This window comes from Phoxinus phoxinus, assembly GCF_949152265.1.
Source record: "Phoxinus phoxinus genome assembly, chromosome: 22".
In the NCBI taxonomy this organism is placed as follows: Eukaryota; Metazoa; Chordata; class Actinopteri; order Cypriniformes; family Leuciscidae; genus Phoxinus; species Phoxinus phoxinus.
The window spans coordinates 21,041,853-21,068,605 of record NC_136897.1 but is presented as its reverse complement, the minus strand read 5'-3'; positions in this window follow the sequence as shown (position 1 = coordinate 21,068,605).

The following is a 26,753-nucleotide window of genomic DNA, read 5'->3' as shown; positions in this document are numbered from 1 at the left end:
CCCCCCCAAAAAAAAAAACGATGACCCGGGACCTGTCGTCAAAATCCCAAAACTATGAAAAAACAAACAAACAAAAAAACATGACCCGGGACTTGAACTCATTTTTTTTGTGGATGGAGCTTAACTGCCATCAGTTTAAAGAATATCTTTTGCCTTTTAACCATGATAGGAAAGTATGAAAAAAAAACTAAAAAAAAAAAAAACGTTGACCCGGGACCTGTCGTCAAAATCCCAAAAGTATGAAAAAACAAACAAACAAAAAAACATGACCCGGGACTTGAACTCAATTTTTTTGTGGATGGAGCTTAACTGCCATCAGTTTAAAGAATATCTTTTGCCTTTTAACCATGATAGGAAAGTATGAAAAAAAAACTAAAAAAAAAAAAAATGTTGACCCGGGACCTGTCGTCAAAATCCCAAAAGTATGAAAAAACAAACAAACAAAAAAACATGACCCGGGACTTGAACTCAATTTTTTTGTGGATGGAGCTTAACTGCCATCAGTTTAAAGAATATCTTTTGCCTTTTAACCATGATAGGAAAGTATGAAAAAAAAACTAAAAAAAAAAAACGATGACCCGGGACCTGTCGTCAAAATCCCAAAAGTATGAAAAAACAAACAAACAAAAAAACATGACCCGGGACTTGAACTCAATTTTTTTGTGGATGGAGCTTAACTGCCATCAGTTTAAAGAATATCTTTTGCCTTTTAACCATGATAGGAAAGTATGAAAAAAAAACTAAAAAAAAAAAACGATGACCCGGGACCTGACGTCAAAATCCCAAAAGTATGAAAAAACAAACAAACAAAAAAACATGACCCGGGACTTGAACTCAATTTTTTTGTGGATGGAGCTTAACTGCCATCAGTTTAAAGAATATCTTTTGCCTTTTAACCATGATAGGAAAGTATGAAAAAAAAACTAAAAAAAAAAAAAACGTTGACCCGGGACCTGTCGTCAAAATCCCAAAAGTATGAAAAAACAAACAAACAAAAAAACATGACCCGGGACTTGAACTCAATTTTTTTGTGGATGGAGCTTAACTGCCATCAGTTTAAAGAATATCTTTTGCCTTTTAACCATGATAGGAAAGTATGAAAAAAAAACTAAAAAAAAAAAACGTTGACCCGGGACCTGTCGTCAAAATCCCAAAAGTCTGAAAAAACAAACAAACAAAAAAACATGACCCGGGACTTGAACTCAATTTTTTTGTGGATGGAGCTTAACTGCCATCAGTTTAAAGAATATCTTTTGCCTTTTAACCATGATAGGAAAGTATGAAAAAACCCCCCAAAAAAAAAAAAACGATGACCCGGGACCTGTCGTCAAAATCCCAAAACTATGAAAAAACAAACAAACAAAAAAACATGACCCGGGACTTGAACTCATTTTTTTTGTGGATGGAGCTTAACTGCCATCAGTTTAAAGAATATCTTTTGCCTTTTAACCATGATAGGAAAGTATGAAAAAAAAACTAAAAAAAAAAAAACGTTGACCCGGGACCTGTCGTCAAAATCCCAAAAGTATGAAAAAACAAACAAACAAAAAAACATGACCCGGGACTTGAACTCAATTTTTTTGTGGATGGAGCTTAACTGCCATCAGTTTAAAGAATATCTTTTGCCTTTTAACCATGATAGGAAAGTATGAAAAAAAAACTAAAAAAAAAAAACGATGACCCGGGACCTGTCGTCAAAATCCCAAAAGTATGAAAAAACAAACAAACAAAAAAACATGACCCGGGACTTGAACTCAATTTTTTTGTGGATGGAGCTTAACTGCCATCAGTTTAAAGAATATCTTTTGCCTTTTAACCATGATAGGAAAGTATGAAAAAAAAACCTAAAAAAAAAAAAACTAAAAAAAAAAAAAACGTTGACCCGGGACCTGTCGTCAAAATCCCAAAAGTATGAAAAAACAAACAAACAAAAAAACATGACCCGGGACTTGAACTCAATTTGTTTGTGGATGGAGCTTAACTGCCATCAGTTTAAAGAATATCTTTTGCCTTTTAACCATGATAGGAAAGTATGAAAAAAAAACTAAAAAAAAAAAAACGTTGACCCGGGACCTGTCGTCAAAATCCCAAAAGTATGAAAAAACAAACAAACAAAAAAACATGACCCGGGACTTGAACTCAATTTTTTTGTGGATGGAGCTTAACTGCCATCAGTTTAAAGAATATCTTTTGCCTTTTAACCATGATAGGAAAGTATGAAAAAAAAAAAAAAAAAAAAAAAACGATGACCCGGGACCTGTTCTCAAAATCCCAAAACTATGAAAAAACAAACAAACAAAAAAACATGACCCGGGACTTGAACTCATTTTTTTTGTGGATGGAGCTTAACTGCCATCAGTTTAAAGAATATCTTTTGCCTTTTAACCATGATAGGAAAGTATGAAAAAAAAACTAAAAAAAAAAAAAACGTTGACCCGGGACCTGTCGTCAAAATCCCAAAAGTATGAAAAAACAAACAAACAAAAAAACATGACCCGGGACTTGAACTCAATTTTTTTGTGGATGGAGCTTAACTGCCATCAGTTTAAAGAATATCTTTTGCCTTTTAACCATGATAGGAAAGTATGAAAAAAAAACAAAAAAAAAAAAACGATGACCCGGGACCTGTCGTCAAAATCCCAAAACTATGAAAAAACAAACAAACAAAAAAACATGACCCGGGACTTGAACTCATTTTTTTTGTGGATGGAGCTTAACTGCCATCAGTTTAAAGAATATCTTTTGCCTTTTAACCATGATAGGAAAGTATGAAAAAAAAACTAAAAAAAAAAAACGATGACCCGGGACCTGACGTCAAAATCCCAAAAGTATGAAAAAACAAACAAACAAAAAAACATGACCCGGGACTTGAACTCAATTTCTTTTGTGGATGGAGCTTAACTGCCATCAGTTTAAAGAATATCTTTTGCCTTTTAACCATGATAGGAAAGTATGAAAAAAAAACTAAAAAAAAAAAAAACGTTGACCCGGGACCTGTCGTCAAAATCCCAAAAGTATGAAAAAACAAACAAACAAAAAAACATGACCCGGGACTTGAACTCAATTTTTTTGTGGATGGAGCTTAACTGCCATCAGTTTAAAGAATATCTTTTGCCTTTTAACCATGATAGGAAAGTATGAAAAAAAAACTAAAAAAAAAAAACGTTGACCCGGGACCTGTCGTCAAAATCCCAAAAGTATGAAAAAACAAACAAACAAAAAAACATGACCCGGGACTTGAACTCAATTTTTTTGTGGATGGAGCTTAACTGCCATCAGTTTAAAGAATATCTTTTGCCTTTTAACCATGATAGGAAAGTATGAAAAAAACCCCCCAAAAAAAAAAAAACGATGACCCGGGACCTGTCGTCAAAATCCCAAAACTATGAAAAAACAAACAAACAAAAAAACATGACCCGGGACTTGAACTCATTTTTTTTGTGGATGGAGCTTAACTGCCATCAGTTTAAAGAATATCTTTTGCCTTTTAACCATGATAGGAAAGTATGAAAAACCCCCCCCAAAAAAAAAAAAACGATGACCCGGGACCTGTCGTCAAAATCCCAAAAGTATGAAAAAACAAACAAACAAAAAAACATGACCCGGGACTTGAACTCAATTTTTTTGTGGATGGAGCTTAACTGCCATCAGTTTAAAGAATATCTTTTGCCTTTTAACCATGATAGGAAAGTATGAAAAAAAAACTAAAAAAAAAAAAAACGTTGACCCGGGACCTGTCGTCAAAATCCCAAAAGTATGAAAAAACAAACAAACAAAAAAACATGACCCGGGACTTGAACTCAATTTTTTTGTGGATGGAGCTTAACTGCCATCAGTTTAAAGAATATCTTTTGCCTTTTAACCATGATAGGAAAGTATGAAAAAAAAACTAAAAAAAAAAAACGATGACCCGGGACCTGTCGTCAAAATCCCAAAAGTATGAAAAAACAAACAAACAAAAAAACATGACCCGGGACTTGAACTCAATTTTTTTGTGGATGGAGCTTAACTGCCATCAGTTTAAAGAATATCTTTTGCCTTTTAACCATGATAGGAAAGTATGAAAAAAAAAACTAAAAAAAAAAAAAACTAAAAAAAAAAAAACGTTGACCCGGGACCTGTCGTCAAAATCCCAAAAGTATGAAAAAACAAACAAACAAAAAAACATGACCCGGGACTTGAACTCAATTTTTTTGTGGATGGAGCTTAACTGCCATCAGTTTAAAGAATATCTTTTGCCTTTTAACCATGATAGGAAAGTATGAAAAACCCCCCCCAAAAAAAAAAAAACGATGACCCGGGACCTGTCGTCAAAATCCCAAAACTATGAAAAAACAAACAAACAAAAAAACATGACCCGGGACTTGAACTCATTTTTTTTGTGGATGGAGCTTAACTGCCATCAGTTTAAAGAATATCTTTTGCCTTTTAACCATGATAGGAAAGTATGAAAAAACCCCCCCCAAAAAAAAAAAACGATGACCCGGGACCTGTCGTCAAAATCCCAAAAGTATGAAAAAACAAACAAACAAAAAAACATGACCCGGGACTTGAACTCAATTTTTTTGTGGATGGAGCTTAACTGCCATCAGTTTAAAGAATATCTTTTGCCTTTTAACCATGATAGGAAAGTATGAAAAAAAAACTAAAAAAAAAAAAAACGTTGACCCGGGACCTGTCGTCAAAATCCCAAAAGTATGAAAAAACAAACAAACAAAAAAACATGACCCGGGACTTGAACTCAATTTTTTTGTGGATGGAGCTTAACTGCCATCAGTTTAAAGAATATCTTTTGCCTTTTAACCATGATAGGAAAGTATGAAAAAAAAACTAAAAAAAAAAAACGATGACCCGGGACCTGTCGTCAAAATCCCAAAAGTATGAAAAAACAAACAAACAAAAAAACATGACCCGGGACTTGAACTCAATTTTTTTGTGGATGGAGCTTAACTGCCATCAGTTTAAAGAATATCTTTTGCCTTTTAACCATGATAGGAAAGTATGAAAAAAAAAACTAAAAAAAAAAAAACTAAAAAAAAAAAAACGTTGACCCGGGACCTGTCGTCAAAATCCCAAAAGTATGAAAAAACAAACAAACAAAAAAACATGACCCGGGACTTGAACTCAATTTTTTTGTGGATGGAGCTTAACTGCCATCAGTTTAAAGAATATCTTTTGCCTTTTAACCATGATAGGAAAGTATGAAAAAAAAACTAAAAAAAAAAAAACGTTGACCCGGGACCTGTCGTCAAAATCCCAAAAGTATGAAAAAACAAACAAACAAAAAAACATGACCCGGGACTTGAACTCAATTTTTTTGTGGATGGAGCTTAACTGCCATCAGTTTAAAGAATATCTTTTGCCTTTTAACCATGATAGGAAAGTATGAAAAAAAAACTAAAAAAAAAAAAACGTTGACCCGGGACCTGTCGTCAAAATCCCAAAAGTATGAAAAAACAAACAAACAAAAAAACATGACCCGGGACTTGAACTCAATTTTTTTGTGGATGGAGCTTAACTGCCATCAGTTTAAAGAATATCTTTTGCCTTTTAACCATGATAGGAAAGTATGAAAAAAAAACTAAAAAAAAAAAACGTTGACCCGGGACCTGTCGTCAAAATCCCAAAAGTATGAAAAAACAAACAAACAAAAAAACATGACCCGGGACTTGAACTCAATTTTTTTGTGGATGGAGCTTAACTGCCATCAGTTTAAAGAATATCTTTTGCCTTTTAACCATGATAGGAAAGTATGAAAAAAACCCCCCAAAAAAAAAAAAACGATGACCCGGGACCTGTCGTCAAAATCCCAAAACTATGAAAAAACAAACAAACAAAAAAACATGACCCGGGACTTGAACTCATTTTTTTTGTGGATGGAGCTTAACTGCCATCAGTTTAAAGAATATCTTTTGCCTTTTAACCATGATAGGAAAGTATGAAAAAACCCCCCAAAAAAAAAAAAACGATGACCCGGGACCTGTCGTCAAAATCCCAAAAGTATGAAAAAACAAACAAACAAAAAAACATGACCCGGGACTTGAACTCAATTTTTTTGTGGATGGAGCTTAACTGCCATCAGTTTAAAGAATATCTTTTGCCTTTTAACCATGATAGGAAAGTATGAAAAAAAAACTAAAAAAAAAAAACGATGACCCGGGACCTGTCGTCAAAATCCCAAAAGTATGAAAAAACAAACAAACAAAAAAACATGACCCGGGACTTGAACTCATTTTTTTTGTGGATGGAGCTTAACTGCCATCAGTTTAAAGAATATCTTTTGCCTTTTAACCATGATAGGAAAGTATGAAAAAAAAACTAAAAAAAAAAAACGTTGACCCGGGACCTGTCGTCAAAATCCCAAAAGTATGAAAAAACAAACAAACAAAAAAACATGACCCGGGACTTGAACTCAATTTTTTTGTGGATGGAGCTTAACTGCCATCAGTTTAAAGAATATCTTTTGCCTTTTAACCATGATAGGAAAGTATGAAAAAAAAACTAAAAAAAAAAAACGATGACCCGGGACCTGTCGTCAAAATCCCAAAAGTATGAAAAAACAAACAAACAAAAAAACATGACCCGGGACTTGAACTCAATTTTTTTGTGGATGGAGCTTAACTGCCATCAGTTTAAAGAATATCTTTTGCCTTTTAACCATGATAGGAAAGTATGAAAAAAAAAACTAAAAAAAAAAAAACTAAAAAAAAAAAAACGTTGACCCGGGACCTGTCGTCAAAATCCCAAAAGTATGAAAAAACAAACAAACAAAAAAACATGACCCGGGACTTGAACTCAATTTGTTTGTGGATGGAGCTTAACTGCCATCAGTTTAAAGAATATCTTTTGCCTTTTAACCATGATAGGAAAGTATGAAAAAAAAACTAAAAAAAAAAAAACGTTGACCCGGGACCTGTCGTCAAAATCCCAAAAGTATGAAAAAACAAACAAACAAAAAAACATGACCCGGGACTTGAACTCAATTTTTTTGTGGATGGAGCTTAACTGCCATCAGTTTAAAGAATATCTTTTGCCTTTTAACCATGATAGGAAAGTATGAAAAACAAAAAAAAAAAAAAAAAAACGATGACCCGGGACCTGTTCTCAAAATCCCAAAACTATGAAAAAACAAACAAACAAAAAAACATGACCCGGGACTTGAACTCATTTTTTTTGTGGATGGAGCTTAACTGCCATCAGTTTAAAGAATATCTTTTGCCTTTTAACCATGATAGGAAAGTATGAAAAAAAAACTAAAAAAAAAAAAAACGTTGACCCGGGACCTGTCGTCAAAATCCCCAAAGTATGAAAAAACAAACAAACAAAAAAACATGACCCGGGACTTGAACTCAATTTTTTTGTGGATGGAGCTTAACTGCCATCAGTTTAAAGAATATCTTTTGCCTTTTAACCATGATAGGAAAGTATGAAAAAAAAACTAAAAAAAAAAAACGATGACCCGGGACCTGTCGTCAAAATCCCAAAACTATGAAAAAACAAACAAACAAAAAAACATGACCCGGGACTTGAACTCATTTTTTTTGTGGATGGAGCTTAACTGCCATCAGTTTAAAGAATATCTTTTGCCTTTTAACCATGATAGGAAAGTATGAAAAAAAAACTAAAAAAAAAAAACGATGACCCGGGACCTGACGTCAAAATCCCAAAAGTATGAAAAAACAAACAAACAAAAAAACATGACCCGGGACTTGAACTCAATTTCTTTTGTGGATGGAGCTTAACTGCCATCAGTTTAAAGAATATCTTTTGCCTTTTAACCATGATAGGAAAGTATGAAAAAAAAACTAAAAAAAAAAAAAACGTTGACCCGGGACCTGTCGTCAAAATCCCAAAAGTATGAAAAAACAAACAAACAAAAAAACATGACCCGGGACTTGAACTCAATTTTTTTGTGGATGGAGCTTAACTGCCATCAGTTTAAAGAATATCTTTTGCCTTTTAACCATGATAGGAAAGTATGAAAAAAAAACTAAAAAAAAAAAACGTTGACCCGGGACCTGTCGTCAAAATCCCAAAAGTATGAAAAAACAAACAAACAAAAAAACATGACCCGGGACTTGAACTCAATTTTTTTGTGGATGGAGCTTAACTGCCATCAGTTTAAAGAATATCTTTTGCCTTTTAACCATGATAGGAAAGTATGAAAAAACCCCCCCAAAAAAAAAAAAACGATGACCCGGGACCTGTCGTCAAAATCCCAAAACTATGAAAAAACAAACAAACAAAAAAACATGACCCGGGACTTGAACTCATTTTTTTTGTGGATGGAGCTTAACTGCCATCAGTTTAAAGAATATCTTTTGCCTTTTAACCATGATAGGAAAGTATGAAAAAACCCCCCCCAAAAAAAAAAAACGATGACCCGGGACCTGTCGTCAAAATCCCAAAAGTATGAAAAAACAAACAAACAAAAAAACATGACCCGGGACTTGAACTCAATTTTTTTGTGGATGGAGCTTAACTGCCATCAGTTTAAAGAATATCTTTTGCCTTTTAACCATGATAGGAAAGTATGAAAAAAAAACTAAAAAAAAAAAAAACGTTGACCCGGGACCTGTCGTCAAAATCCCAAAAGTATGAAAAAACAAACAAACAAAAAAACATGACCCGGGACTTGAACTCAATTTTTTTGTGGATGGAGCTTAACTGCCATCAGTTTAAAGAATATCTTTTGCCTTTTAACCATGATAGGAAAGTATGAAAAAAAAACTAAAAAAAAAAAACGATGACCCGGGACCTGTCGTCAAAATCCCAAAAGTATGAAAAAACAAACAAACAAAAAAACATGACCCGGGACTTGAACTCAATTTTTTTGTGGATGGAGCTTAACTGCCATCAGTTTAAAGAATATCTTTTGCCTTTTAACCATGATAGGAAAGTATGAAAAAAAAAACTAAAAAAAAAAAAAACTAAAAAAAAAAAAAACGTTGACCCGGGACCTGTCGTCAAAATCCCAAAAGTATGAAAAAACAAACAAACAAAAAAACATGACCCGGGACTTGAACTCAATTTTTTTGTGGATGGAGCTTAACTGCCATCAGTTTAAAGAATATCTTTTGCCTTTTAACCATGATAGGAAAGTATGAAAAAAAAACTAAAAAAAAAAAAACGTTGACCCGGGACCTGTCGTCAAAATCCCAAAAGTATGAAAAAACAAACAAACAAAAAAACATGACCCGGGACTTGAACTCAATTTTTTTGTGGATGGAGCTTAACTGCCATCAGTTTAAAGAATATCTTTTGCCTTTTAACCATGATAGGAAAGTATGAAAAAAACCCCCCAAAAAAAAAAAAACGATGACCCGGGACCTGTCGTCAAAATCCCAAAACTATGAAAAAACAAACAAACAAAAAAACATGACCCGGGACTTGAACTCATTTTTTTTGTGGATGGAGCTTAACTGCCATCAGTTTAAAGAATATCTTTTGCCTTTTAACCATGATAGGAAAGTATGAAAAAACCCCCCCAAAAAAAAAAAAACGATGACCCGGGACCTGTCGTCAAAATCCCAAAAGTATGAAAAAACAAACAAACAAAAAAACATGACCCGGGACTTGAACTCAATTTTTTTGTGGATGGAGCTTAACTGCCATCAGTTTAAAGAATATCTTTTGCCTTTTAACCATGATAGGAAAGTATGAAAAAAAAACTAAAAAAAAAAAAAACGTTGACCCGGGACCTGTCGTCAAAATCCCAAAAGTATGAAAAAACAAACAAACAAAAAAACATGACCCGGGACTTGAACTCAATTTTTTTGTGGATGGAGCTTAACTGCCATCAGTTTAAAGAATATCTTTTGCCTTTTAACCATGATAGGAAAGTATGAAAAAAAAACTAAAAAAAAAAAACGATGACCCGGGACCTGTCGTCAAAATCCCAAAAGTATGAAAAAACAAACAAACAAAAAAACATGACCCGGGACTTGAACTCAATTTTTTTGTGGATGGAGCTTAACTGCCATCAGTTTAAAGAATATCTTTTGCCTTTTAACCATGATAGGAAAGTATGAAAAAAAAAACTAAAAAAAAAAAAAACTAAAAAAAAAAAAAACGTTGACCCGGGACCTGTCGTCAAAATCCCAAAAGTATGAAAAAACAAACAAACAAAAAAACATGACCCGGGACTTGAACTCAATTTTTTTGTGGATGGAGCTTAACTGCCATCAGTTTAAAGAATATCTTTTGCCTTTTAACCATGATAGGAAAGTATGAAAAAAAAACTAAAAAAAAAAAAACGTTGACCCGGGACCTGTCGTCAAAATCCCAAAAGTATGAAAAAACAAACAAACAAAAAAACATGACCCGGGACTTGAACTCAATTTTTTTGTGGATGGAGCTTAACTGCCATCAGTTTAAAGAATATCTTTTGCCTTTTAACCATGATAGGAAAGTATGAAAAAAAAAAAAAAAAAAAAAAAACGATGACCCGGGACCTGTTCTCAAAATCCCAAAACTATGAAAAAACAAACAAACAAAAAAACATGACCCGGGACTTGAACTCATTTTTTTTGTGGATGGAGCTTAACTGCCATCAGTTTAAATAATATCTTTTGCCTTTTAACCATGATAGGAAAGTATGAAAAAAAAACTAAAAAAAAAAAAAACGTTGACCTGTCGTCAAAATCCCAAAAGTATGAAAAAACAAACAAACAAAAAAACATGACCCGGGACTTGAACTCAATTTTTTTGTGGATGGAGCTTAACTGCCATCAGTTTAAAGAATATCTTTTGCCTTTTAACCATGATAGGAAAGTATGAAAAAAAAACTAAAAAAAAAAAACGATGACCCGGGACCTGTCGTCAAAATCCCAAAACTATGAAAAAACAAACAAACAAAAAAACATGACCCGGGACTTGAACTCATTTTTTTTGTGGATGGAGCTTAACTGCCATCAGTTTAAAGAATATCTTTTGCCTTTTAACCATGATAGGAAAGTATGAAAAAAAAACAAAAAAAAAACAAAACGTTGACCCGGGACCTGTCGTCAAAATCCCAAAAGTATGAAAAAACAAACAAACAAAAAAACATGACCCGGGACTTGAACTCAATTTTTTTGTGGATGGAGCTTAACTGCCATCAGTTTAAAGAATATCTTTTGCCTTTTAACCATGATAGGAAAGTATTAAAAAAAAACAAAAAACAAAAAAAAACGATGACCCGGGACTTATCGTCAAAATCCCAAAACTATGAAAAAACAAACAAACAAAAAAACATGACCCGGGACTTGAACTCATTTTTTTTGTGGATGGAGCTTAACTGCCATCAGTTTAAAGAATATCTTTTGCCTTTTAACCATGATAGGAAAGTATGAAAAAAAAAAAAAAAAAAAAAAAACGTTGACCCGGGACCTGTCGTCAAAATCCCAAAAGTATGAAAAAACAAACAAACAAAAAAACATGACCCGGGACTTGAACTCAATTTTTTTGTGGATGGAGCTTAACTGCCATCAGTTTAAAGAATATCTTTTGCCTTTTAACCATGATAGGAAAGTATGAAAAAAAAACTAAAAAAAAACAAAACGTTGACCCGGGACCTGTCGTCAAAATCCCAAAACTATGAAAAAACAAACAAACAAAAAAACATGACCCGGGACTTGAACTCAATTTTTTTGTGGATGGAGCTTAACTGCCATCAGTTTAAAGAATATCTTTTGCCTTTTAACCATGATAGGAAAGTATGAAAAAAAAAAAAAAAAAAAAAAACGATGACCCGGGACCTGTCGTCAAAATCCCAAAAGTATGAAAAAACAAACAAACAAAAAAACATGACCCGGGACTTGAACTCAATTTTTTTGTGGATGGAGCTTAACTGCCATCAGTTTAAAGAATATCTTTTGCCTTTTAACCATGATAGGAAAGTATTAAAAAAAACCAAAAAAAAAAAAAAAAACGATGACCCGGGACCTGTCGTCAAAATCCCAAAACTATGAAAAAACAAACAAACAAAAAAACATGACCCGGGACTTGAACTCATTTTTTTTGTGGATGGAGCTTAACTGCCATCAGTTTAAAGAATATCTTTTGCCTTTTAACCATGATAGGAAAGTATGAAAAAAAAACAAAACAAAAAAAAAACGTTGACCCGGGACCTGTCGTCAAAATCCCAAAAGTATGAAAAAACAAACAAACAAAAAAACATGACCCGGGACTTGAACTCAATTTTTTTGTGGATGGAGCTTAACTGCCATCAGTTTAAAGAATATCTTTTGCCTTTTAACCATGATAGGAAAGTATGAAAAAAAAAAAAAAAAAAAAAAAACGTTGACCCGGGACCTGTCGTCAAAATCCCAAAAGTATGAAAAAACAAACAAACAAAAAAACATGACCCGGGACTTGAACTCAATTTTTTTGTGGATGGAGCTTAACTGCCATCAGTTTAAAGAATATCTTTTGCCTTTTAACCATGATAGGAAAGTATGAAAAAAAAAAAAAAAAAAAAAAACGATGACCCGGGACCTGTCGTCAAAATCCCAAAAGTATGAAAAAACAAACAAACAAAAAAACATGACCCGGGACTTGAACTCAATTTTTTTGTGGATGGAGCTTAACTGCCATCAGTTTAAAGAATATCTTTTGCCTTTTAACCATGATAGGAAAGTATGAAAAAAAAACTAAAAAAAAAAAAAACGTTGACCCGGGACCTGTCGTCAAAATCCCAAAAGTATGAAAAAACAAACAAACAAAAAAACATGACCCGGGACTTGAACTCAATTTTTTTGTGGATGGAGCTTAACTGCCATCAGTTTAAAGAATATCTTTTGCCTTTTAACCATGATAGGAAAGTATGAAAAAAAAACTAAAAAAAAAAAACGATGACCCGGGACCTGTCGTCAAAATCCCAAAAGTATGAAAAAACAAACAAACAAAAAAACATGACCCGGGACTTGAACTCAATTTTTTTGTGGATGGAGCTTAACTGCCATCAGTTTAAAGAATATCTTTTGCCTTTTAACCATGATAGGAAAGTATGAAAAAAAAACTAAAAAAAAAAAAAACGATGACCCGGGACCTGTCGTCAAAATCCCAAAAGTATGAAAAAACAAACAAACAAAAAAACATGACCCGGGACTTGAACTCAATTTTTTTGTGGATGGAGCTTAACTGCCATCAGTTTAAAGAATATCTTTTGCCTTTTAACCATGATAGGAAAGTATGAAAAAAAACTAAAAAAAAAAAAAACGTTGACCCGGGACCTGTCGTCAAAATCCCAAAAGTATGAAAAAACAAACAAACAAAAAAACATGACCCGGGACTTGAACTCAATTTTTTTGTGGATGGAGCTTAACTGCCATCAGTTTAAAGAATATCTTTTGCCTTTTAACCATGATAGGAAAGTATGAAAAAAAAACTAAAAAAAAAAAAACGTTGACCCGGGACCTGTCGTCAAAATCCCAAAACTATGAAAAAACAAACAAACAAAAAAACATGACCCGGGACTTGAACTCAATTTTTTTGTGGATGGAGCTTAACTGCCATCAGTTTAAAGAATATCTTTTGCCTTTTAACCATGATAGGAAAGTATTAAAAAAAACCAAAAAAAAAAAAAAAAACGATGACCCGGGACCTGTCGTCAAAATCCCGAAACTATGAAAAAACAAACAAACAAAAAAACATGACCCGGGACTTGAACTCATTTTTTTGTGGATGGAGCTTAACTGCCATCAGTTTAAAGAATATCTTTTGCCTTTTAACCATGATAGGAAAGTATGAAAAAAAAACTAAAAAAAAAAAAAACGTTGACCCGGGACCTGTCGTCAAAATCCCAAAAGTATGAAAAAACAAACAAACAAAAAAACATGACCCGGGACTTGAACTCAATTTTTTTGTGGATGGAGCTTAACTGCCATCAGTTTAAAGAATATCTTTTGCCTTTTAACCATGATAGGAAAGTATGAAAAAAAAACTAAAAAAAAAAAACGTTGACCCGGGACCTGTCGTCAAAATCCCAAAAGTATGAAAAAACAAACAAACAAAAAAACATGACCCGGGACTTGAACTCAATTTTTTTGTGGATGGAGCTTAACTGCCATCAGTTTAAAGAATATCTTTTGCCTTTTAACCATGATAGGAAAGTATGAAAACCCCCCCCCCCAAAAAAAAAAACGATGACCCGGGACCTGTCGTCAAAATCCCAAAACTATGAAAAAACAAACAAACAAAAAAACATGACCCGGGACTTGAACTCATTTTTTTTGTGGATGGAGCTTAACTGCCATCAGTTTAAAGAATATCTTTTGCCTTTTAACCATGATAGGAAAGTATGAAAAAAAAACTAAAAAAAAAAAAAACGTTGACCCGGGACCTGTCGTCAAAATCCCAAAAGTATGAAAAAACAAACAAACAAAAAAACATGACCCGGGACTTGAACTCAATTTTTTTGTGGATGGAGCTTAACTGCCATCAGTTTAAAGAATATCTTTTGCCTTTTAACCATGATAGGAAAGTATGAAAAAAAAACTAAAAAAAAAAAAAATGTTGACCCGGGACCTGTCGTCAAAATCCCAAAAGTATGAAAAAACAAACAAACAAAAAAACATGACCCGGGACTTGAACTCAATTTTTTTGTGGATGGAGCTTAACTGCCATCAGTTTAAAGAATATCTTTTGCCTTTTAACCATGATAGGAAAGTATGAAAAAAAAACTAAAAAAAAAAAAAACGTTGACCCGGGACCTGTCGTCAAAATCCCAAAAGTATGAAAAAACAAACAAACAAAAAAACATGACCCGGGACTTGAACTCAATTTTTTTGTGGATGGAGCTTAACTGCCATCAGTTTAAAGAATATCTTTTGCCTTTTAACCATGATAGGAAAGTATGAAAAAAAAAAAAAAAAAAAAAAAAACGTTGACCCGGGACCTGTCGTCAAAATCCCAAAAGTATGAAAAAACAAACAAACAAAAAAACATGACCCGGGACTTGAACTCAATTTTTTTGTGGATGGAGCTTAACTGCCATCAGTTTAAAGAATATCTTTTGCCTTTTAACCATGATAGGAAAGTATGAAAAAAAAACAAAACAAAAAAAACGATGACCCGGGACCTGTCGTCAAAATCCCAAAAGTATGAAAAAACAAACAAACAAAAAAACATGACCCGGGACTTGAACTCAATTTTTTTGTGGATGGAGCTTAACTGCCATCAGTTTAAAGAATATCTTTTGCCTTTTAACCATGATAGGAAAGTATGAAAAAAAAACTAAAAAAAAAAAAAACGTTGACCCGGGACCTGTCGTCAAAATCCCAAAAGTATGAAAAAACAAACAAACAAAAAAACATGACTCGGGACTTGAACTCAATTTTTTTGTGGATGGAGCTTAACTGCCATCAGTTTAAAGAATATCTTTTGCCTTTTAACCATGATAGGAAAGTATGAAAAAAAAACTAAAAAAAAAAAACGATGACCCGGGACCTGTCGTCAAAATCCCAAAAGTATGAAAAAACAAACAAACAAAAAAACATGACCCGGGACTTGAACTCAATTTTTTTGTGGATGGAGCTTAACTGCCATCAGTTTAAAGAATATCTTTTGCCTTTTAACCATGATAGGAAAGTATGAAAAAAAAACTAAAAAAAAAAAAAACGTTGACCCGGGACCTGTCGTCAAAATCCCAAAAGTATGAAAAAACAAACAAACAAAAAAACATGACCCGGGACTTGAACTCAATTTTTTTGTGGATGGAGCTTAACTGCCATCAGTTTAAAGAATATCTTTTGCCTTTTAACCATGATAGGAAAGTATGAAAAAAAAACTAAAAAAAAAAAAACGTTGACCCGGGACCTGTCGTCAAAATCCCAAAACTATGAAAAAACAAACAAACAAAAAAACATGACCCGGGACTTGAACTCAATTTTTTTGTGGATGGAGCTTAACTGCCATCAGTTTAAAGAATATCTTTTGCCTTTTAACCATGATAGGAAAGTATTAAAAAAAACCAAAAAAAAAAAAAAAAACGATGACCCGGGACCTGTCGTCAAAATCCCGAAACTATGAAAAAACAAACAAACAAAAAAACATGACCCGGGACTTGAACTCATTTTTTTGTGGATGGAGCTTAACTGCCATCAGTTTAAAGAATATCTTTTGCCTTTTAACCATGATAGGAAAGTATGAAAAAAAAACTAAAAAAAAAAAAAACGTTGACCCGGGACCTGTCGTCAAAATCCCAAAAGTATGAAAAAACAAACAAACAAAAAAACATGACCCGGGACTTGAACTCAATTTTTTTGTGGATGGAGCTTAACTGCCATCAGTTTAAAGAATATCTTTTGCCTTTTAACCATGATAGGAAAGTATGAAAAAAAAACTAAAAAAAAAAAACGTTGACCCGGGACCTGTCGTCAAAATCCCAAAAGTATGAAAAAACAAACAAACAAAAAAACATGACCCGGGACTTGAACTCAATTTTTTTGTGGATGGAGCTTAACTGCCATCAGTTTAAAGAATATCTTTTGCCTTTTAACCATGATAGGAAAGTATGAAAACCCCCCCCCCCAAAAAAAAAAACGATGACCCGGGACCTGTCGTCAAAATCCCAAAAGTATGAAAAAACAAACAAACAAAAAAACATGACCCGGGACTTGAACTCATTTTTTTTGTGGATGGAGCTTAACTGCCATCAGTTTAAAGAATATCTTTTGCCTTTTAACCATGATAGGAAAGTATGAAAAAAAAACTAAAAAAAAAAAAAACGTTGACCCGGGACCTGTCGTCAAAATCCCAAAAGTATGAAAAAACAAACAAACAAAAAAACATGACCCGGGACTTGAACTCAATTTTTTTGTGGATGGAGCTTAACTGCCATCAGTTTAAAGAATATCTTTTGCCTTTTAACCATGATAGGAAAGTATGAAAAAAAAAACTAAAAAAAAAAAAAATGTTGACCCGGGACCTGTCGTCAAAATCCCAAAAGTATGAAAAAACAAACAAACAAAAAAACATGACCCGGGACTTGAACTCAATTTTTTTGTGGATGGAGCTTAACTGCCATCAGTTTAAAGAATATCTTTTGCCTTTTAACCATGATAGGAAAGTATGAAAAAAAAACTAAAAAAAAAAAACGATGACCCGGGACCTGACGTCAAAATCCCAAAAGTATGAAAAAACAAACAAACAAAAAAACATGACCCGGGACTTGAACTCAATTTTTTTGTGGATGGAGCTTAACTGCCATCAGTTTAAAGAATATCTTTTGCCTTTTAACCATGATAGGAAAGTATGAAAAAAAAACTAAAAAAAAAAAAAACGTTGACCCGGGACCTGTCGTCAAAATCCCAAAAGTATGAAAAAACAAACAAACAAAAAAACATGACCCGGGACTTGAACTCAATTTTTTTGTGGATGGAGCTTAACTGCCATCAGTTTAAAGAATATCTTTTGCCTTTTAACCATGATAGGAAAGTATGAAAAAAAAACTAAAAAAAAAAAACGTTGACCCGGGACCTGTCGTCAAAATCCCAAAAGTATGAAAAAACAAACAAACAAAAAAACATGACCCGGGACTTGAACTCAATTTTTTTGTGGATGGAGCTTAACTGCCATCAGTTTAAAGAATATCTTTTGCCTTTTAACCATGATAGGAAAGTATGAAAACCCCCCCCAAAAAAAAAAAAAACGATGACCCGGGACCTGTCGTCAAAATCCCAAAACTATGAAAAAACAAACAAACAAAAAAACATGACCCGGGACTTGAACTCATTTTTTTTGTGGATGGAGCTTAACTGCCATCAGTTTAAAGAATATCTTTTGCCTTTTAACCATGATAGGAAAGTATGAAAAAAAAACTAAAAAAAAAAAAAACGTTGACCCGGGACCTGTCGTCAAAATCCCAAAAGTATGAAAAAACAAACAAACAAAAAAACATGACCCGGGACTTGAACTCAATTTTTTTGTGGATGGAGCTTAACTGCCATCAGTTTAAAGAATATCTTTTGCCTTTTAACCATGATAGGAAAGTATGAAAAAAAAACTAAAAAAAAAAAAAACGTTGACCCGGGACCTGTCGTCAAAATCCCAAAAGTATGAAAAAACAAACAAACAAAAAAACATGACCCGGGACTTGAACTCAATTTTTTTGTGGATGGAGCTTAACTGCCATCAGTAACTGTCACTGTCCCGTATACGGGACACCTACGTTTACCTCACTATATTACAATTAAATCCTAAATTAATCATGACAAACTATATATTGTTGGAAAAGTCTAAGACTCCTTAATAGATATTTCAGCACTGTTTTTTGTTACAAATTATGCAGGAACAGTAATAGATGAATTTATGACAAGAGCGCACCTCAAAAAAATCTACATCATAACAGGAGTTCTGACCTTTGTCACAAAAAAGTCGACGCACACACTTTTAGTCATTAAAATGTTGGTTTTCATGCTAAAATTTCATAAGAAAACATATAATCTAGTATTTGTCAATAAAAAAATTATAAAATTATATTATCTTCTAAAAATTATAATATATATATATTATCCTCTAAAATATGATATTATCTTTTTTATCGCCTTTTTTTATTACATTACATATTTTAGTAGTTATCATAAATTAGGTATCATTTGAAAGCTTACGATCTCAGAATTCATCCTGTGAAAACTGTTTTGAAATTGGACATTGTGTTACCATAGAAACATTACTCTAAATTATTGTATCAGGCTCCTCCCCTTTTGGGCATCATTATGTTTCATAATTTATGATCAAAATATTTTCTAATCTTGACAAAACACATATTGTCAGAAAGGTCTGAGTCTCAATGTTCCATATTTTGTGACAGAAGTGATATTTGGACAGAAATTGATACATTTATTATGGCAGAATGCATACAGTTAAATTCAATGGAATTTAATGACACCCGGAGGCTACTTTTGGTAATACGCCTAAACAAAATCTCATGGGAACTTCAATTTTTATGATATCAACTTCAAATTTGGAACACACCTTGGTTAGATTTTTGGCTTTGATTTTATAGTAATTTTATAGTAAAAACTATTTTGTAAAATATATATTTTATATAAAAGAAAAATATTAAATAAATTATATTGGATTTAATGTAAATTTAAACTTCCATAACTTTTTTATACTTTAATTTTTTGAAGTGCTTTCACATCAGCAATAATCTGTAATTTTTTCCCTTTAAAACAAGACCAAACTTAGGTCTATACTCCAAAGCATTCTTGAATTACAACCATTTTAGCTTGAATAGTGCATTTTAATGTCCATTCTCAAAAAGGGGAGTGACAGCTAAAGGGTTAAAGAATATCTTTTGCCTTTTAACCATGATAGGAAAGTATGAAAAAAAAACTAAAAAAAAAAAACGATGACCCGGGACCTGTCGTCAAAATCCCAAAAGTATGAAAAAACAAACAAACAAAAAAACATGACCCGGGACTTGAACTCAATTTTTTTGTGGATGGAGCTTAACTGCCATCAGTTTAAAGAATATCTTTTGCCTTTTAACCATGATAGGAAAGTATGAAAAAAAAAACTAAAAAAAAAAAAAACTAAAAAAAAAAAAAACGTTGACCCGGGACCTGTCGTCAAAATCCCAAAAGTATGAAAAAACAAACAAACAAAAAAACATGACCCGGGACTTGAACTCAATTTGTTTGTGGATGGAGCTTAACTGCCATCAGTTTAAAGAATATCTTTTGCCTTTTAACCATGATAGGAAAGTATGAAAAAAAAACTAAAAAAAAAAAAACGTTGACCCGGGACCTGTCGTCAAAATCCCAAAAGTATGAAAAAACAAACAAACAAAAAAACATGACCCGGGACTTGAACTCAATTTTTTTGTGGATGGAGCTTAACTGCCATCAGTTTAAAGAATATCTTTTGCCTTTTAACCATGATAGGAAAGTATGAAAAAAAAAAAAAAAAAAAAAAAACGATGACCCGGGACCTGTTCTCAAAATCCCAAAACTATGAAAAAACAAACAAACAAAAAAACATGACCCGGGACTTGAACTCATTTTTTTTGTGGATGGAGCTTAACTGCCATCAGTTTAAAGAATATCTTTTGCCTTTTAACCATGATAGGAAAGTATGGAAAAAAAACTAAAAAAAAAAAAAACGTTGACCCGGGACCTGTCGTCAAAATCCCAAAAGTATGAAAAAACAAACAAACAAAAAAACATGACCCGGGACTTGAACTCAATTTTTTTGTGGATGGAGCTTAACTGCCATCAGTTTAAAGAATATCTTTTGCCTTTTAACCATGATAGGAAAGTATGAAAAAAACCCCCCCAAAAAAAAAAAACGATGACCCGGGACCTGTCGTCAAAATCCCAAAACTATGAAAAAACAAACAAACAAAAAAACATGACCCGGGACTTGAACTCATTTTTTTTGTGGATGGAGCTTAACTGCCATCAGTTTAAAGAATATCTTTTGCCTTTTAACCATGATAGGAAAGTATGAAAAAAAAACTAAAAAAAAACAAAACGTTGACCCGGGACCTGTCGTCAAAATCCCAAAAGTATGAAAAAACAAACAAACAAAAAAACATGACCCGGGACTTGAACTCAATTTTTTTGTGGATGGAGCTTAACTGCCATCAGTTTAAAGAATATCTTTTGCCTTTTAACCATGATAGGAAAGTATGAAAAAAAAACTAAAAAAAAAAAAAACGTTGACCCGGGACCTGTCGTCAAAATCCCAAAAGTATGAAAAAACAAACAAACAAAAAAACATGACCCGGGACTTGAACTCAATTTTTTTGTGGATGGAGCTTAACTGCCATCAGTTTAAAGAATATCTTTTGCCTTTTAACCATGATAGGAAAGTATGAAAAAAAAACTAAAAAAAAAAAACGATGACCCGGGACCTGTCGTCAAAATCCCAAAAGTATGAAAAAACAAACAAACAAAAAAACATGACCCGGGACTTGAACTCAATTTTTTTGTGGATGGAGCTTAACTGCCATCAGTTTAAAGAATATCTTTTGCCTTTTAACCATGATAGGAAAGTATGAAAAAAAAAACTAAAAAAGAAAAAAACTAAAAAAAAAAAAAACGTTGACCCGGGACCTGTCGTCAAAATCCCAAAAGTATGAAAAAACAAACAAACAAAAAAACATGACCCGGGACTTGAACTCAATTTTTTTGTGGATGGAGCTTAACTGCCATCAGTTTAAAGAATATCTTTTGCCTTTTAACCATGATAGGAAAGTATGAAAAAAAAACTAAAAAAAAAAAAACGTTGACCCGGGACCTGTCGTCAAAATCCCAAAAGTATGAAAAAACAAACAAACAAAAAAACATGACCCGGGACTTGAACTCAATTTTTTTGTGGATGGAGCTTAACTGCCATCAGTTTAAAGAATATCTTTTGCCTTTTAACCATGATAGGAAAGTATGAAAAAAAAAAAAAAAAAAAAAAAACGATGACCCGGGACCTGTTCTCAAAATCCCAAAACTATGAAAAAACAAACAAACAAAAAAACATGACCCGGGACTTGAACTCATTTTTTTTGTGGATGGAGCTTAACTGCCATCAGTTTAAATAATATCTTTTGCCTTTTAACCATGATAGGAAAGTATGAAAAAAAAACTAAAAAAAAAAAAAACGTTGACCCGGGACCTGTCGTCAAAATCCCAAAAGTATGAAAAAACAAACAAACAAAAAAACATGACCCGGGACTTGAACTCAATTTTTTTGTGGATGGAGCTTAACTGCCATCAGTTTAAAGAATATCTTTTGCCTTTTAACCATGATAGGAAAGTATGAAAAAAAAACTAAAAAAAAAAAACGATGACCCGGGACCTGTCGTCAAAATCCCAAAACTATGAAAAAACAAACAAACAAAAAAACATGACCCGGGACTTGAACTCATTTTTTTTGTGGATGGAGCTTAACTGCCATCAGTTTAAAGAATATCTTTTGCCTTTTAACCATGATAGGAAAGTATGAAAAAAAAACTAAAAAAAAACAAAACGTTGACCCGGGACCTGTCGTCAAAATCCCAAAAGTATGAAAAAACAAACAAACAAAAAAACATGACCCGGGACTTGAACTCAATTTTTTTGTGGATGGAGCTTAACTGCCATCAGTTTAAAGAATATATTTTGCCTTTTAACCATGATAGGAAAGTATGAAAAAAAAACTAAAAAAAAAAAAAAACGTTGACCCGGGACCTGTCGTCAAAATCCCAAAAGTATGAAAAAACAAACAAACAAAAAAACATGACCCGGGACTTGAACTCATTTTTTTTGTGGATGGAGCTTAACTGCCATCAGTTTAAAGAATATCTTTTGCCTTTTAACCATGATAGGAAAGTATTAAAAAAAAACAAAAAACAAAAAAAAACGATGACCCGGGACTTATCGTCAAAATCCCAAAACTATGAAAAAACAAACAAACAAAAAAACATGACCCGGGACTTGAACTCATTTTTTTTGTGGATGGAGCTTAACTGCCATCAGTTTAAAGAATATCTTTTGCCTTTAAACCATGATAGGAAAGTATGAAAAAAAAAAAAAAAAAAAAAAAACGTTGACCCGGGACCTGTCGTCAAAATCCCAAAAGTATGAAAAAACAAACAAACAAAAAAACATGACCCGGGACTTGAACTCAATTTTTTTGTGGATGGAGCTTAACTGCCATCAGTTTAAAGAATATCTTTTGCCTTTTAACCATGATAGGAAAGTATGAAAAAAAAACTAAAAAAAAACAAAACGTTGACCCGGGACCTGTCGTCAAAATCCCAAAACTATGAAAAAACAAACAAACAAAAAAACATGACCCGGGACTTGAACTCAATTTTTTTGTGGATGGAGCTTAACTGCCATCAGTTTAAAGAATATCTTTTGCCTTTTAACCATGATAGGAAAGTATGAAAAAAAAAAAAAAAAAAAAAACGATGACCCGGGACCTGTCGTCAAAATCCCAAAAGTATGAAAAAACAAACAAACAAAAAAACATGACCCGGGACTTGAACTCAATTTTTTTGTGGATGGAGCTTAACTGCCATCAGTTTAAAGAATATCTTTTGCCTTTTAACCATGATAGGAAAGTATTAAAAAAAACCAAAAAAAAAAAAAAAAACGATGACCCGGGACCTGTCGTCAAAATCCCAAAACTATGAAAAAACAAACAAACAAAAAAACATGACCCGGGACTTGAACTCATTTTTTTTGTGGATGGAGCTTAACTGCCATCAGTTTAAAGAATATCTTTTGCCTTTTAACCATGATAGGAAAGTATGAAAAAAAAAACAAAACAAAAAAAAAACGTTGACCCGGGACCTGTCGTCAAAATCCCAAAAGTATGAAAAAACAAACAAACAAAAAAACATGACCCGGGACTTGAACTCAATTTTTTTGTGGATGGAGCTTAACTGCCATCAGTTTAAAGAATATCTTTTGCCTTTTAACCATGATAGGAAAGTATGAAAAAAAAAAAAAAAAAAAAAAAACGTTGACCCGGGACCTGTCGTCAAAATCCCAAAAGTATGAAAAAACAAACAAACAAAAAAACATGACCCGGGACTTGAACTCAATTTTTTTGTGGATGGAGCTTAACTGCCATCAGTTTAAAGAATATCTTTTGCCTTTTAACCATGATAGGAAAGTATGAAAAAAAAACAAAACAAAAAAAACGATGACCCGGGACCTGTCGTCAAAATCCCAAAAGTATGAAAAAACAAACAAACAAAAAAACATGACCCGGGACTTGAACTCAATTTTTTTGTGGATGGAGCTTAACTGCCATCAGTTTAAAGAATATCTTTTGCCTTTTAACCATGATAGGAAAGTATGAAAAAAAAACTAAAAAAAAAAAAAACGTTGACCCGGGACCTGTCGTCAAAATCCCAAAAGTATGAAAAAACAAACAAACAAAAAAACATGACCCGGGACTTGAACTCAATTTTTTTGTGGATGGAGCTTAACTGCCATCAGTTTAAAGAATATCTTTTGCCTTTTAACCATGATAGGAAAGTATGAAAAAAAAACTAAAAAAAAAAAACGATGACCCGGGACCTGTCGTCAAAATCCCAAAAGTATGAAAAAACAAACAAACAAAAAAACATGACCCGGGACTTGAACTCAATTTTTTTGTGGATGGAGCTTAACTGCCATCAGTTTAAAGAATATCTTTTGCCTTTTAACCATGATAGGAAAGTATGAAAAAAAAACTAAAAAAAAAAAAAAACGATGACCCGGGACCTGTCGTCAAAATCCCAAAAGTATGAAAAAACAAACAAACAAAAAAACATGACCCGGGACTTGAACTCAATTTTTTTGTGGATGGAGCTTAACTGCCATCAGTTTAAAGAATATCTTTTGCCTTTTAACCATGATAGGAAAGTATGAAAAAAAAAAAAAAAAAAAAAAAAACGTTGACCCGGGACCTGTCGTCAAAATCCCAAAAGTATGAAAAAACAAACAAACAAAAAAACATGACCCGGGACTTGAACTCAATTTTTTTGTGGATGGAGCTTAACTGCCATCAGTTTAAAGAATATCTTTTGCCTTTTAACCATGATAGGAAAGTATGAAAAAAAAACTAAAAAAAAAAAAACGTTGACCCGGGACCTGTCGTCAAAATCCCAAAACTATGAAAAAACAAACAAACAAAAAAACATGACCCGGGACTTGAACTCAATTTTTTTGTGGATGGAGCTTAACTGCCATCAGTTTAAAGAATATCTTTTGCCTTTTAACCATGATAGGAAAGTATTAAAAAAAACCAAAAAAAAAAAAAAAAACGATGACCCGGGACCTGTCGTCAAAATCCCGAAACTATGAAAAAACAAACAAACAAAAAAACATGACCCGGGACTTGAACTCATTTTTTTGTGGATGGAGCTTAACTGCCATCAGTTTAAAGAATATCTTTTGCCTTTTAACCATGATAGGAAAGTATGAAAAAAAAACAAAACAAAAAAAAAACGTTGACCCGGGACCTGTCGTCAAAATCCCAAAAGTATGAAAAAAAAAAAAAAAAAAAAAACATGACCCGGGACTTGAACTCAATTTTTTTGTGGATGGAGCTTAACTGCCATCAGTTTAAAGAATATCTTTTGCCTTTTAACCATGATAGGAAAGTATGAAAAAAAAAAAAAAAAAAAAAAAAACGTTGACCCGGGACCTGTCGTCAAAATCCCAAAAGTATGAAAAAACAAACAAACAAAAAAACATGACCCGGGACTTGAACTCAATTTTTTTGTGGATGGAGCTTAACTGCCATCAGTTTAAAGAATATCTTTTGCCTTTTAACCATGATAGGAAAGTATGAAAAAAAAACAAAACAAAAAAAACGATGACCCGGGACCTGTCGTCAAAATCCCAAAAGTATGAAAAAACAAACAAACAAAAAAACATGACCCGGGACTTGAACTCAATTTTTTTGTGGATGGAGCTTAACTGCCATCAGTTTAAAGAATATATTTTGCCTTTTAACCATGATAGGAAAGTATGAAAAAAAAAAAAAAAAAAAAAAAACGTTGACCCGGGACCTGTCGTCAAAATCCCAAAAGTATGAAAAAACAAACAAACAAAAAAACATGACCCGGGACTTGAACTCATTTTTTTTGTGGATGGAGCTTAACTGCCATCAGTTTAAAGAATATCTTTTGCCTTTTAACCATGATAGGAAAATATGAAAAAAAAACTAAAAAAAAAAAAAACGTTGACCCGGGACCTGTCGTCAAAATCCCAAAAGTATGAAAAAACAAACAAACAAAAAAACATGACCCGGGACTTGAACTCAATTTTTTTGTGGATGGAGCTTAACTGCCATCAGTTTAAAGAATATCTTTTGCCTTTTAACCATGATAGGAAAGTATGAAAAAAAACCAAAAAAAAAAAAAAACGATGACCCGGGACCTGTCGTCAAAATCCCAAAACTATGAAAAAACAAACAAACAAAAAAACATGACCCGGGACTTGAACTCATTTTTTTTGTGGATGGAGCTTAACTGCCATCAGTTTAAAGAATATCTTTTGCCTTTTAACCATGATAGGAAAGTATGAAAAAAAACAACAACAAAAAAAAAACGTTGACCCGGGACCTGTCGTCAAAATCCCAAAAGTATGAAAAAACAAACAAACAAAAAAACATGACCCGGGACTTGAACTCAAGTTTTTTTGTGGATGGAGCTTAACTGCCATCAGTTTAAAGAATATCTTTTGCCTTTTAACCATGATAGGAAAGTATGAAAAAAAAAAAAACGAAAAAAAAAACGTTGACCCGGGACCTGTCGTCAAAATCCCAAAAGTATGAAAAAACAAACAAACAAAAAAACATGACCCGGGACTTGAACTCAATTTTTTTGTGGATGGAGCTTAACTGCCATCAGTTTAAAGAATATATTTGGCCTTTTAACCATGATAGGAAGGTATGAAAAAAAAAAATGAAAAAAAAAAACGATGACCCGGGACCTGGCGTCAAAATCCCAAAAGTATGAAAAAACAAACAAACAAAAAAACATGACCCGGGACTTGAACTCAATTTTTTTGTGGATGGAGCTTAACTGCCATCAGTTTAAAGAATATCTTTTGCCTTTTAACCATGATAGGAAAGTATGAAAAAAAAACTAAAAAAAAAAAAAACGTTGACCCGGGACCTGTCGTCAAAATCCCAAAAGTATGAAAAAACAAACAAACAAAAAAACATGACCCGGGACTTGAACTCAATTTTTTTGTGGATGGAGCTTAACTGCCATCAGTTTAAAGAATATATTTGGCCTTTTAACCATGATAGGAAGGTATGAAAAAAAAACCCAAAAAAAAAAA